This window comes from Suncus etruscus, chromosome 15, assembly GCF_024139225.1.
Source record: "Suncus etruscus isolate mSunEtr1 chromosome 15, mSunEtr1.pri.cur, whole genome shotgun sequence".
Taxonomy (NCBI): domain Eukaryota; kingdom Metazoa; phylum Chordata; class Mammalia; order Eulipotyphla; family Soricidae; genus Suncus; species Suncus etruscus.
Genome location: NC_064862.1, coordinates 3,672,844 through 3,685,166, shown reverse-complemented (window position 1 = coordinate 3,685,166; position 12,323 = coordinate 3,672,844). Strand labels below are relative to the sequence as shown.

Below are 12,323 nucleotides of genomic sequence, written 5' to 3'. Positions count from 1 at the left end.
TAGCAAATACCATTAACTCAAGAAAAACTTTTTAAAATTTATGATTGCTTCCTGATGCTATCCCATTATGATTAAATAAAGATACATAACTTTGATACAGGAAAACTAGCATAAAAGCTACATTAGTCTATAATAAAATGAGGATTAAATGTGAAGAATTTGGGATACAGAAATTTATATGTATTAGTCAGTTTAAGGTAAATCAAGACCACTTAACAAGCAGTTTCAAAATCCCAGTAACTTACCAAACATATTCTATGCTTATCAATTTACTAAGATTATATCCAAGTGTACACTCTAAAACAAAGGCTAAGCATGTTCAAGAAAACTAACAGGCCCTTCTTGCTCTTGTACACTTTGTTCTCATTACTTCATAATTTTGTCGTTGTTGTTGTTGTTTGATTGTTGGTTTGTTTTGCTTTATTTTTCCTTCTCTCACTTCTTGTCTCCCTCTTCTTCCACCTTCTCCTCCTCACTATCATCAATTCAATCTATGTCAAAAACCACACAGTTACCTCCTCTATAGGAAAGGAAAGCTGACTTATAGGGTGCTGTGGACAATACTGCAAAGTATAAACACCTATATAGATAGACCTCACTAACACAGTGGTCAGTACTCGAGACACAAAATCTATACATATCCAAAAGTTGATCTTTTAGTTTCCTTTCCTTACAAGTACTATACTTACCTATCTTTCTGTACTCAGTGCACCTCTTGCCCTCCCCACCTCTCTACATTAATATACACCTAAGCTAACCTCTATATGTTTATATGTGGGCAGGAGCACACAGAGATAGGAATCCTCCTTAAGGGACAAACCTAAACCACAAACAACCCATACCTATACTCCACATAACCCCTCCCATATATTAGTCCCTCCCCCTCCTTTAGAAATCCGACTATCCCTTCACTCCTCAATTCCACGCCCGATATCCCCACCACATTGTAATTCTTCACCATCAGTTCTTAATCCATTAGGCATCAAGACCGATTTCCTACCCCAACGAACCAGTACCCACTACCCAAGTGAAGAGACACCCACTCAAGCTCTCACCTCGTTCCCGGCAAGAAAATACAACCAACAACCTGACTGACTCATGCAGTGTGGCCCTCTTAATCACCTCTCCCTAACAGGGACTGTGACTTGATAACGGAACTAGCTCCAAAGGACCCCCACTGCAAGAACTCTACCCAAGACCTCCCTGCATGATCCACATACTTCACAAGGAAATCTCAAAAGACAATGGGTAAGCCTATACTTTCATCATAAGTATAGACCTATACAACACTACCTCTTACCCTCTTTCTCCCCAAATGTAAAATAATCTCCGGTTTCACTTTCCCCTTTTTTGTTTTTTTCTTTCTTTTTCTTCTTTTCTTTTTTATTCTTGCCCATTTTTTGTTTTGTTTTGTTTTAGTTTTTGGTTTTTTATTTGATTTGTTTTTGCTTCTTTTGGGTAACTCTAGGCGGTGCTTGGAGGGTGCTCCTGGCTCTATGCTTGGAGATCGCCCCTGGTGGGCACGCAGGACCAAGTGGAATGCCGGGATTTGAGCCACCGTCGTCCTTCTGCAGGAATGACAGACGCCTTGTCTCCATGCTATCTCTCCTGGACCCACTTTATACCTTTAATTACATCTTTTATTTAATCTTTTCTTTTTTAAAAAATAGAAATATTTTTCTTTAGATATGTGTGAGCATATATATTTTTAGTTTTTGGCGTGTGTCTGTTTTCTTCTCTCTCCACCCCCAAAAATCCACCAGCAATATAATATAGCACCACTTCTTCCTGCAAAGACATATTGAACAAAAGGGATATTTTACATGTAAAAACAAGCTCTTATCTACTAGGGATAAGAACTCATACTTCTTTACAACACAGGGACATCTCCCACCCTGAATGTATGTCATGTGGAACCAACTTAGACTCCAGGGAACTAGATACCCACCGTCCAGCCTTGACTCCTGGATCCCAGACATAGAGATGACAGAGCTCTCCACAACAGCTCCAGGAACAAAATCCCCTCCAGGGCATTCATAATGCTGCTCTGATACCAACATGCACCAGTTCTAAATTTATAACCTGCCAACGAGGAAATGGGAACAACTTGATCTAAGAGCAAGTTGTCCTTTCTTATCAGCCAACAATAAGACAAAATCAGAAGACATGTCACCCTTTGACCTGAGCAAAAGCCAAGATCGATATAACAAATGACTGGTTGTTACAACCAGGACTGGACAGAACACATCCCGGGACCACCACCAACAACAACAGCAACGAAAACCTCTAGCCTAGCTTTTGGTCTACGATCTGTTCAACAAACAAGATCTCCAACTCCAGAGGTCTGACTGAGACAACCACAACTGAACGGGTTTTCCAGAAACATAACAAAGGACTTTAACTCAGGCTCCATCCTAGGAGCAACATAATGACCAAGACCACCAATTACAGAAGATGAATTAAAACGACACTGAAGAAGCAGAACTCCTAGAATCACAAAGAAAGACCCCATCATAAGCTCCATTCCTTGAGCTGCACAGTCACCAAGATCTCTAGATACAGAGGTCAGATTTTACCATCCAAGATGAAGCAGAAGTCTTCCATACACCACAAATGCACCGAGCGGAGAGTAAATGATTATACAAGGAGTCTACAGTTAATCCCATGACAGTATACTTCAGGGGTGGAAAACCCTGTAACTTCTAGGCCAGGGGAATTCCCTCTATAATATCCCCAATACTTAATGTGCCTATACAGGTGGAAAAAGAAAAAAAACAAACACAAAAATAATCATCTTTTCACACATTTATTTATTGATTGATCGATTTTTTGATGTCTTTATTTTGGTGTAAATATTTAAGTTGATATCTCCAATTTTATTTTATTTTACTTTATTTTATTTTATTTTATCTTATCTTTCTCTTTCTTTTTGCACTCTGGCATGATTTGATTTCAGAACTGAGACTATTGTGTGGTGCTTGTCTTTATTGCTGTAGTGCTCACTGGATATTTAATTTGATATTTCTTTCTGTATTGTTGTGGTGTTTCAATTACCTTTTTCATGTCCTCTCTCTCAAACTGAGGTGGAAAGCCTCTAGAAGGTCTCTGCCCATTTTCAGCATATTTGACTTCTTTTTTTTGTTTTTGTTTTTTGTTTGTTTGTTTGTTTTCTTATTTTGTACCCCATTATAATTCTTTTCTTTCCTTCAAACAAAACCACATAACTCTATTTATCTAGCTCTGCCTCTTAAATAGAGGAGAAACAAGGGAGATTACCAGGACCAAACAGATATATGACCACTAATAGTAAACTAGACAAAGAGAGGACCACTTAGTCTAGCAGCTCGGGGGTGATGGTGGGGTATATGGGTTGCAGAAAGGGAACTGGGATGGGGGGAGGACAAATTTGGTGAAGGATATTTCCCTGAGTCAATGTTAATATGTACCTAAAATACTACTGTGAAAGATATGTAACCCATTATGATCACAATAAAAATCTAAAAAAAATTACTGTCAAGATTGTCAAGAAAATTATTTCTTACAAATAATTTATTGAACATTGATTGGTAAAATATACAAAAAATAAAATATTTTGTCTGTATACTATTCACATAAGTGGAATCATTCCATACTTGAACTTTACCTTATGTGCAAACCTATTAAATTTTTTTAACTTAACTAAGTTAAGTTTCTGAGTAAGAAACTTTCTACAGTGCATCCTTATTTTAAGCTTTTGGGAAGGATAAATATCTATAGCTTCTCTCTGGAATTTTGAGTTCTGCTTTTGAATAATTTTGAACCTGTTTTACATGCAAGAACATTTATTTTTTCTACAGATGCCTGTAACAGTCTATTCTAGTCTCTACTATTACCAACTTAATGAAATGACTTTTAGAGTATAAATTCTTTTGACTGTTTCGGACTCTGAGTGTTTTTTTATATTTGAATATTTAACTATGTTATGTTTTCTTCATAGTTTTGTTGCCCTTTATCCCTCTTTTACATAAGAAACCTTTATGAATATAGACTTTGATCCTTTTCATATTATCCTATAGAGCTGTTAGCTTCTTCTATTTTTCAATTACTCTTGGGTGATATAATTAGGTGTTCTCCAGTGTCATATGTTTCAATTCATTGGTTATATCCTCTTCTCACTTGTTCTTGAACCCCTCTATTGTATTTTAATTCAGTTATTGTTATTCTACAGTTCCAATGTAGTCTGCTTGAAAGTTCCTTATATTTCCCTATCCTTATTGAAAATTTTATTTGGTTCAGAGTTTGTTATGTGTTAAGCAAGATTTAATTGCTTCTATTTAGGTAAATAATTTGTTTCTATTGCATTTGAGTTTCCTGTTTTCTCACTTTGAGATTTTGCATTAATTTTTGTGCAATTGATAGTTACAACTGTCTTTCTCTTATTTGGTATGTGGGTCTTTCAATAAAATTTCAATTTGCAGATATCACCATAGTTTCTTTTGGTTATCTTCCCAGCATAATATAGTGCTCACTGATCTCTGTATTGACACTTATGCTCTGACGGTTACTAGAAATATACTGCCAACATATTATAGAAGTTGTATTAGTAGAAGTGGAAAGATTGCTGCTAAAGAGGCCAAAAAATCCATGCCTCTGTTGGGGCTCCCAGTGAGAAATATGATATCTCTATTAAGTCAGATCCTCTGCCAGCTTTCCTAGAAATCTCAGGTATCAATTAACCTTTGTTGTGGTCCAGATTTAGTCTGTGAACTCACAGCCCCAACTTTTCATAGGGAGCAGACAAAAATTACCTTGTAGACTTTGTACCTAGTACCAATCACAAACATGTAAGAAAAGGATGTTACTCATGTTTTTGAATGCCATCCATAAAGGATTTTAGAAAAATTAGGAGGAGGAGGAGGAGGAGGAGAAAACAGAGAAAAAAGTCTCTATGGGACTTCCCCAAATTTCCAAGAACAGATTTCTGTACCCAAGTGCAAGATTCTGCAGACCAGTAGATGGAAGTAAATCTCTCAATAGTCCCAGCAGGGGTGTACCAGGTGCTTACACTACCTACTCAAAAGCCAGTTTCAGAGAACAACCTTAGTGAGAAAGAGGTCACAGGAAGGCTATTTTGGCTTTCAGCAAGCCTACAAATTAAAGACTCCCCAAATACTAGAACTCCAGCTGTCAGTACTGTTGAGAAGCCCAAACTGACAGTATATAACTGCAATAGTGGGCACAAAAGCTGCTTACTGGCTTAAGCTCACCCAGTATTAGAGATGTGGGATATTTTATCCATCAGCTATGGCTCTTTTATTCTAAAATTATTTTATTTGAATTTTATTTATTTATTTTATTGGTGCTAGTAGAGCCTGGGTGAGACAGTTGAGTGTCAGCTGGGGCAACAGTTAAATGCTAAGGCCTGAGAATTTGGTGTGGCTGGGCTCTGTAGTACCAGAGCCATGTGTTACCAAAAATGTTCGGATGGCCATTTGATATTGGGATTGAACCAAATGCTTGGCCTAAAATTTTATGATATATGTATGTGGTAACATACTAAAAACGTGTAGCATTCTTATGAACCATTTCAAATTCATATCAATATTTGACAAACATTTATGGTAGTTTCCTCATCCTTTCCTTTCAATGTCATTCCTGTCATAAAGATAACATGAACGCTTAGGTGTGGTTGTCATACATCTGGTTGTGGTAGTTCACAGGCTCAGCCACGGTGCTCATGAGAGTGAAGCACATTCTTTCTTACTTGAGCACCATAGCTTGGGTTCCTGTGGGGTTCATATATATTTTTACTGCTGGATGGGGTCCCTTTTTGGGGTAGCTGTTCTTGTATCGTTTTTTGATTGTGATGTTTGCTGCACTTTTACTTTTTAGTTGTATGTAATTCTCACAAATTACTGACTGAATAGACACACTTAATTTTTAAACTCTTTATCCAAAAAACAGTATTTCCTGGACCACAATTAGTGGTTGGTGATATTAGGACTTAATTTACACCCTCAAACTTGTAAGACTGGTGTTTCTGTGACTGAAAATCCCTCCCAAACCCCACTTGCATTGGGAAAGTATTTGGGCCACACTCAGCTGTTTTCAAGGCTTACTCCTGGCTCTGAACTCAGGAACTCCTAACCTTAGAGGGGTTAGGAGTTCATATAAAGTGCTATGGATGAAATCCAAGTCAGCCATGTGTGAAGGCAAGAACCTTACCTACTATTCTATCCAACCCTTTAAGATAATATTTTAAAAATAGTAAAATGACCAATGAAATTAGCAAAATGTAGCCTGAACTATAAATATTTCTAATATAATGAAAAATATATTTACAAGCAAACTATAGCTATAGACATTATGAAATGTATAGTTAGGATATAATAATTAACAGTAAAAGTGTGCCCCATAATATATTTATATAAGCATACGTATGTAGATATAGATATGGGTATGAAATATATTGATATACTCAGAGCACCAAACACTATGGGCTGATAATTGTAATTTACAAGTAGGAAAGATTAACCTGGACTGTGCCTTTCTCTCTCAAACAGACACACAAAACAAAAACAAATGCCTTTTCCTTAAAACTTCTTTTTTCTGGGCCCGGAGAGATAGCACAGCGGCATTTGCTTTGCAAGCAGCCGATCCAGGACCAAAGGTGGTTGGTTCGAATCCCGGTGTCCCATATGGTCCCCCATGCCTGCCAGGAGCTATTTCTGAGCAGATAGCCAGGAGTAACCCCTGAGCAACACTGGGTGTGGCCCTCAAACCAAAAACAAACAAACAAACAAAAAAACCCCAACAAAATAAAAAAAAACTCTTTCTGTATTTTCTCTCATTTCCCACCATTCAAGCTACAAAATGGAAAGCAATCTATTATTCTATCCTATAAGAAATCATTTGGTAAAGCTTGTTGATCCTATTTTAAAGACATTTTCTCTTTGATAAAAGACTTCCCACTCAATCCCTAAGTGATTTTCTTTACTAAGACATGTCCTCTTCTCCAATTAGTTTTATGCTTTGCTGCCCAAGATATCTTTCTAAAATGTATCTAATTATGTAACTCATGTCTTCAAAAGTCTTTAGTAAGTCCAAGCTGCATAAAGAATAAGCCAAATCTCAGTTTAGCTTTCCAGGCTCTCCACAATCTGCCCACAGGCTATATTTCTAGTTTTATCTCTTCTTCTACTTTCTTCCTAGACCACTTAGGAAATCTCAGCTTCGACCTCCAAAAATCTCATTTTGCAGACTTCAGTATATATGGTTCTGTCTGAATGTCTCTCATCAGTTGGTCACTTTTACATGAATTCCAAAACAACAATAAGCAATTGAAATCTTTTATTTTCAAATAAGAATCTAAAATTTGTCATATGAAACCTTTTCCTCGCTGACTATAATGGAAATGCTTTTACATTATAAAACGTTAATTTCACACGAGCTTTATTTTTATTAACTATGGTCATGCTTGATATTTTGTAGGCTATTATAGTCTCAATGCCCACAACAGATTTTACTCATTAAATTCTCAAAAAAATTTTCCATGGTGAATACAAATATATAAGAACATAAGACTATTTACAGAGTAAACCTGCTGCACCTAGGTTGAAGACTCTTATGCCATGTAGTAGAATCTAGTACCTATAACAGATTATTTTAAGAAATAAGTTAATATATTTTAAAGTACTTGAAAACAATTTATATTTTCTATTTTAAAATAAAAAATATTTTAGTAACAAATATCAGTAGTTTTTAATCTATTTAATAGTTCTGAATCAAATTATCTTAATATTTCTAAAATGATAAGTATCCCAGCTCATAGAATAAATTCTAAGGCATTTCAGAGGTTATAAAAGTTAATTTCTAACGTGAACTTATATATAAAATATAATTTTGTAAATATTTTATTTATATTAAGTAACTTACCAGTGGTCCAAGTTAAAATAAAATAAGAGAATTGGGAGAGGAAAATGGAAGAATGAGAGAAACTATTCACATAAAGCACATAAGATAAGGGGTTAAATCTAAGATATACAAGGCACTTATAGAACTTAGCAAGAAAAAAAAATCTAATGTCATTCAAAAATCTGGAGATGATGGGGCTGGAGCGGTGGCACAGTGGTAAGGTGTTTGCCTTACACGCGGCTGACCCAGTACAGACCTTGGTTCAATCCCTGGCATCCCACATGGTTCCCCAAGCCAGGAACTATTTCTGAACCATGGCCAGGAGTAACGCCTGAGTGTCACTGGGTGTGGAACCAAAAAAAAAAAAAAAAAAAACCAAAAAATTGAAGAAGAAATGACAGACAATTCCTCAAGGAAGAAACACATATGGCCAAAAAGCACATGCAAAAATGTTCCACATTACTAATCATCAGGGAGATTCAAATCAAAACAACAATGTGATATCTTACACCACAGAAACTGGAACACATCACAAAGAACAAGATTAACCAGGGGAGAAAGGATTCTCATTGACTTCTGGTGGTAATGTAGAGTAGTCTAGCTCTTTTGGAAAATAATTATGAATACTCCTCAAAATAGTAGAAATTGAAAATCCAATTATTTCAGCAATATCACTCCTAAGACTACTCTAGAAACTCAAGAACACCATGCAGAAAAGCCCTTTGCATTCCCATGCTACTTGCAGTATTATTTACAATAGTAGAATCTGGAAATAACCTGAAAACAGTTGAGTGAATAAAGAAACAGTAGTACATCTAACACAATGGAAACCTATGCAGCTATTTGGAAAAATGAAGTCATGAAATTTGCTTATACTTGGATATATATAGAAATTATTATGCAGTAAACTGCAAGATATCTCAGGCTAATAAATTCAGGCATATCAGACAAATTATTATGCTATTATTACTAGAGATGAAGGCCAAAAGGACCAGTCCATGGTAAGAAGCTGCTACAAATATTGGCAAAGTGCAGTTAGTGTATAGAAGGAACCACTATAACAATAATAATTGTAACTGATCACTTTAAACAAAAACAGGACGCTAAAGGTAATAGTGATATGCATGATACATAACCCTTCATTAACAATAGTGAAAACCATCGTGTTGAACAGGAAAAAATGAAGAGAGAAGAGAGACAGAGAGGGAGAGAGGTAGGAAGAGAGAGAGAGGAGAGAGAGAGAGAGGGAGGGAGAGAGAGAGGGGGAAAGAAAGAGAGAGAGAGAAGTATAAAATGTCTTGCAGGAGGATGGGAGAGCAACTGCGAACATTGGTAGTGGTGGGAAACATGCACATGTACATTGTTTGACTAAAATAATTTTGTAACCAGGGTGCCTAAATAAAGTAATTGTAAAAATATGGGAATTATATATACAATTCAAAAATTTGTGTCACACTAAAACAATTTCATCAGCCAAAAACGTTAAGTCAAAATGCATAGGTAATAAAAATCATGCTATGTCTTGGGTTACCAGATGATATTTTGTTTATTCGAGGGCCATATCCAGCATACTCCGGGTTTGTTCTTGACTCTGCACTTAAGAATCATTCTTGGTTGCAGTGGTGAAAGGGGTGTACTTTATATGACTGAAAAGCAACTACAAACACGTTTGTAATCATGATGCTCAAATAAACATATAAAAAAGAATCCTTTCTGGCAGTGCTTGAGGAGTCATATAGGGTGCTGGGGAGTGAGCTCAAGGTCAGCCTCATGGCAGGGCAAGCACCTTTGCTCTGATGAGTTCTTGATTTGTGAAATGAATATAAAAAGTGATGTATTTAGTTAAAAAGAAAACTTAGGGACCAGAGTGGTGGGGCAGCAGTAGGGCATTTGCCTTGCATGCGGCTGACCCAGGATGGACCTAGGTTCAATCCCTGTTGTCCCATATGATTCCCCAAGCCAGGAGCAATGTCTGAGCGCATAGCCAGGTAACCCCTGAGCATCACAATTACATCTTAGATATTACTTTATGAATAACAAAATAATATCCTTCGTGGTTTTAAATATGTTTGTGCCATGGCGTTGACTTCATTATATTTTAATTTTTAAGTAAAGAAGTATAGCTTTAAATATTTCTTTATTTCTATTCAGAAAGGGTAATTATAAATACATTTATAAATATTTACTTAAAATTTTATTGCTTTTTGCCAAAGACTGCCTGAAGACTCTAATTTTCCAGAGAGATGTCAATTCCTTTTTTATGGCTGAAAAGTAATAAATTAGCACATTACAAATTATAAATTTAATGTAATTTGCACATTATAATTTATTATATATAAATAATTTATATTGCTAAAATGACATATTTCTATACATATTTTTCTTATCTGTGAGCGTCAATATTTCTACTTTCTATGTTGTTATTGTTTTTGTTTGGGATCATACCTGACTGTGCCCAGGGCTCCTTTTTCTTAGTGTGCAATGGACTGAATGCAATACCAGGGATCCAATCAGAGTTAACCATGTGCAAAGTAAACATTTATCTGATGTACAATCTCACTCTTTTACTTTTCTAATAAGATTTTGATCTTTTATATAGTTTTTTAAATTAGGGTTCTTGGTTATTTTTCAAATAAATATTACCAAGTTCTACCTATTTTAACTTATTTACACTATTTAAACCTATTTAAACTATTTTATTTTAAATTCTACCTATTTTAACCTCTTGTATGTGTTTGTGGCCCTACTACATTTTTGTTACATTTTTTTCTAAAGAATTTTATATTATTTATTTATTTATTTTTTGTTGTTGTTGTTCCCCAATTCACAATACAGACCAGGCAAAGGGCCTGGGGTGAGGTGTATATGGGGTGCATTTACTGTACCTCCTCTTTCTATACAGTCAGTGTAAAGAACACAGCCTATGGTAAGAATTGGGAGGCCTTTTCTTTTCTTTTCTTTTCTTTTGATTATATATAAAATCCTTCACCAGTGCAACATTCCCATGACCAATATCCCAAGCTCACCACAGGGATCGTTTAGTGTAGTCACAGAAATAATTGCACTGAGAACTATCTTAGCAAAATGAGACTAAATGAGGGAAGTAGAAAGCCTGTCTAGAGTACAGACTGGTGTGGGGTGGGGAGGAAGAACACTTGGGATATTTATTTTTTTAATGATGAAATTTTATTACTGTGGGAACATACTTGTCTTTAATACCTAAAAACAACAACCTTTAGTAAGCTAAAGTAGTTCATAAGTGCAGTTTATATACATTTCCATTAAACAAATTCTAAAAGGCAAAAACTTTTATATTACGTTCTCATAGGTAATACAATTACATCAGTAAAGAATTTTTAATTAATTTTGACTTCTAAGAAAAGTTAAAAACTCAACTTGCAAGTCACTGACTCCTGGCTGTCTCACTAAACTTTGGTAAAGCAAGGAGAGAAAGTCAGGCATCCTCGTAAAAAGTGCGTTCACCTCTTTGCTGGACATACCTTGATTCATCAAGGAAACATCTCTGGCTTAGGACCGGTAAAATGTGCTATGAGCATGTAGGTCATTACCCTCTCAAAGGGATGTGGTCCCCATGCCTTTAGTCTACGAAGGGAAATTCCTGTTCAGTTCTATTATTACACTCAAAACTCATTCTGATGACACCTATTTATCAGCCTGCAGTAGGCTGCAAATTTTATTTAATTGAAAACATTGTGATATACAAAGTCCTTCATACTTGGGCTTCAGACATACAATGAATCAGAGCCAATCCCACCAGTAGTGTCGACCTCCATCTACCACTGTTCCCCCAGTGCATCCACACCACCACTGCCCCTCCCCCTAGACAGCCAGTATAACAGGCCCATTTTAAGTTTAGATTGTTAAAGTTAGGGTTTCTTGATTCCACTGTTGTTAATTTGGGATTAGATATTTTGTTCTGTCCTTTCTTAACATTCACTACCGATGACCCCGAGACCACTTGACCCGTGGTGCGCATCCTTTTATATTTTTTTATGGTTAGGGTTAAATAATAAAGATTTTATTAAAAAAAAAAAAGGAAAAAAAATTCTAGAGCGTAGAAAAGGCTATCTCCTTGCCCTCCACTATCACCTAAAAGTATTCCTTTCAGCAATTCCCATGTGGATTTCTGGATCCTAAGTTGTAGGAGTATAGATTTGTTTCACTGTAAGACTATACATTTGGGTAATTTGTTACAGCACCAAAAGACAGGCAGGCAGACAGGCAGAAAAATTGTGAATGCCAAGAGAGCAGTGGGACAGGCAGATGGCCAGTAGTTCCATGGGTAGTGAGAGAATGAAAGTGCAAAGGCAGGAAAACAGTCCAACAAATAGGGCATGGGAACAGTGAGAGCATGCAGTTTGAGCAGATCTCAAGAAATACAATAAGTGAGCCTTGGACGGACTGCGGTT

At 36.1% G+C, this 12,323-nt stretch overlaps 1 protein-coding gene, 1 non-coding gene and 1 pseudogene across 2 annotated transcripts in view; 1 reads left to right on the top strand and 2 right to left on the bottom strand.

Moving 5' to 3' along the window:
* Positions 1–12,323, top strand: part of BCLAF1 (BCL2 associated transcription factor 1) — a 1,193,665-nt gene that overhangs the window by 667,834 nt on the left and 513,508 nt on the right. The window lies entirely within an intron of this gene.
* Positions 1–12,323, bottom strand: part of LOC126031298 (cytochrome P450 4A11-like) — a 450,346-nt pseudogene that overhangs the window by 392,778 nt on the left and 45,245 nt on the right.
* LOC126031925 (small nucleolar RNA SNORA51) lies at positions 10,704–10,836 on the bottom strand. Its single transcript, XR_007503731.1, has one exon. It is a non-coding gene; the product is annotated as a small nucleolar RNA SNORA51 (small nucleolar RNA).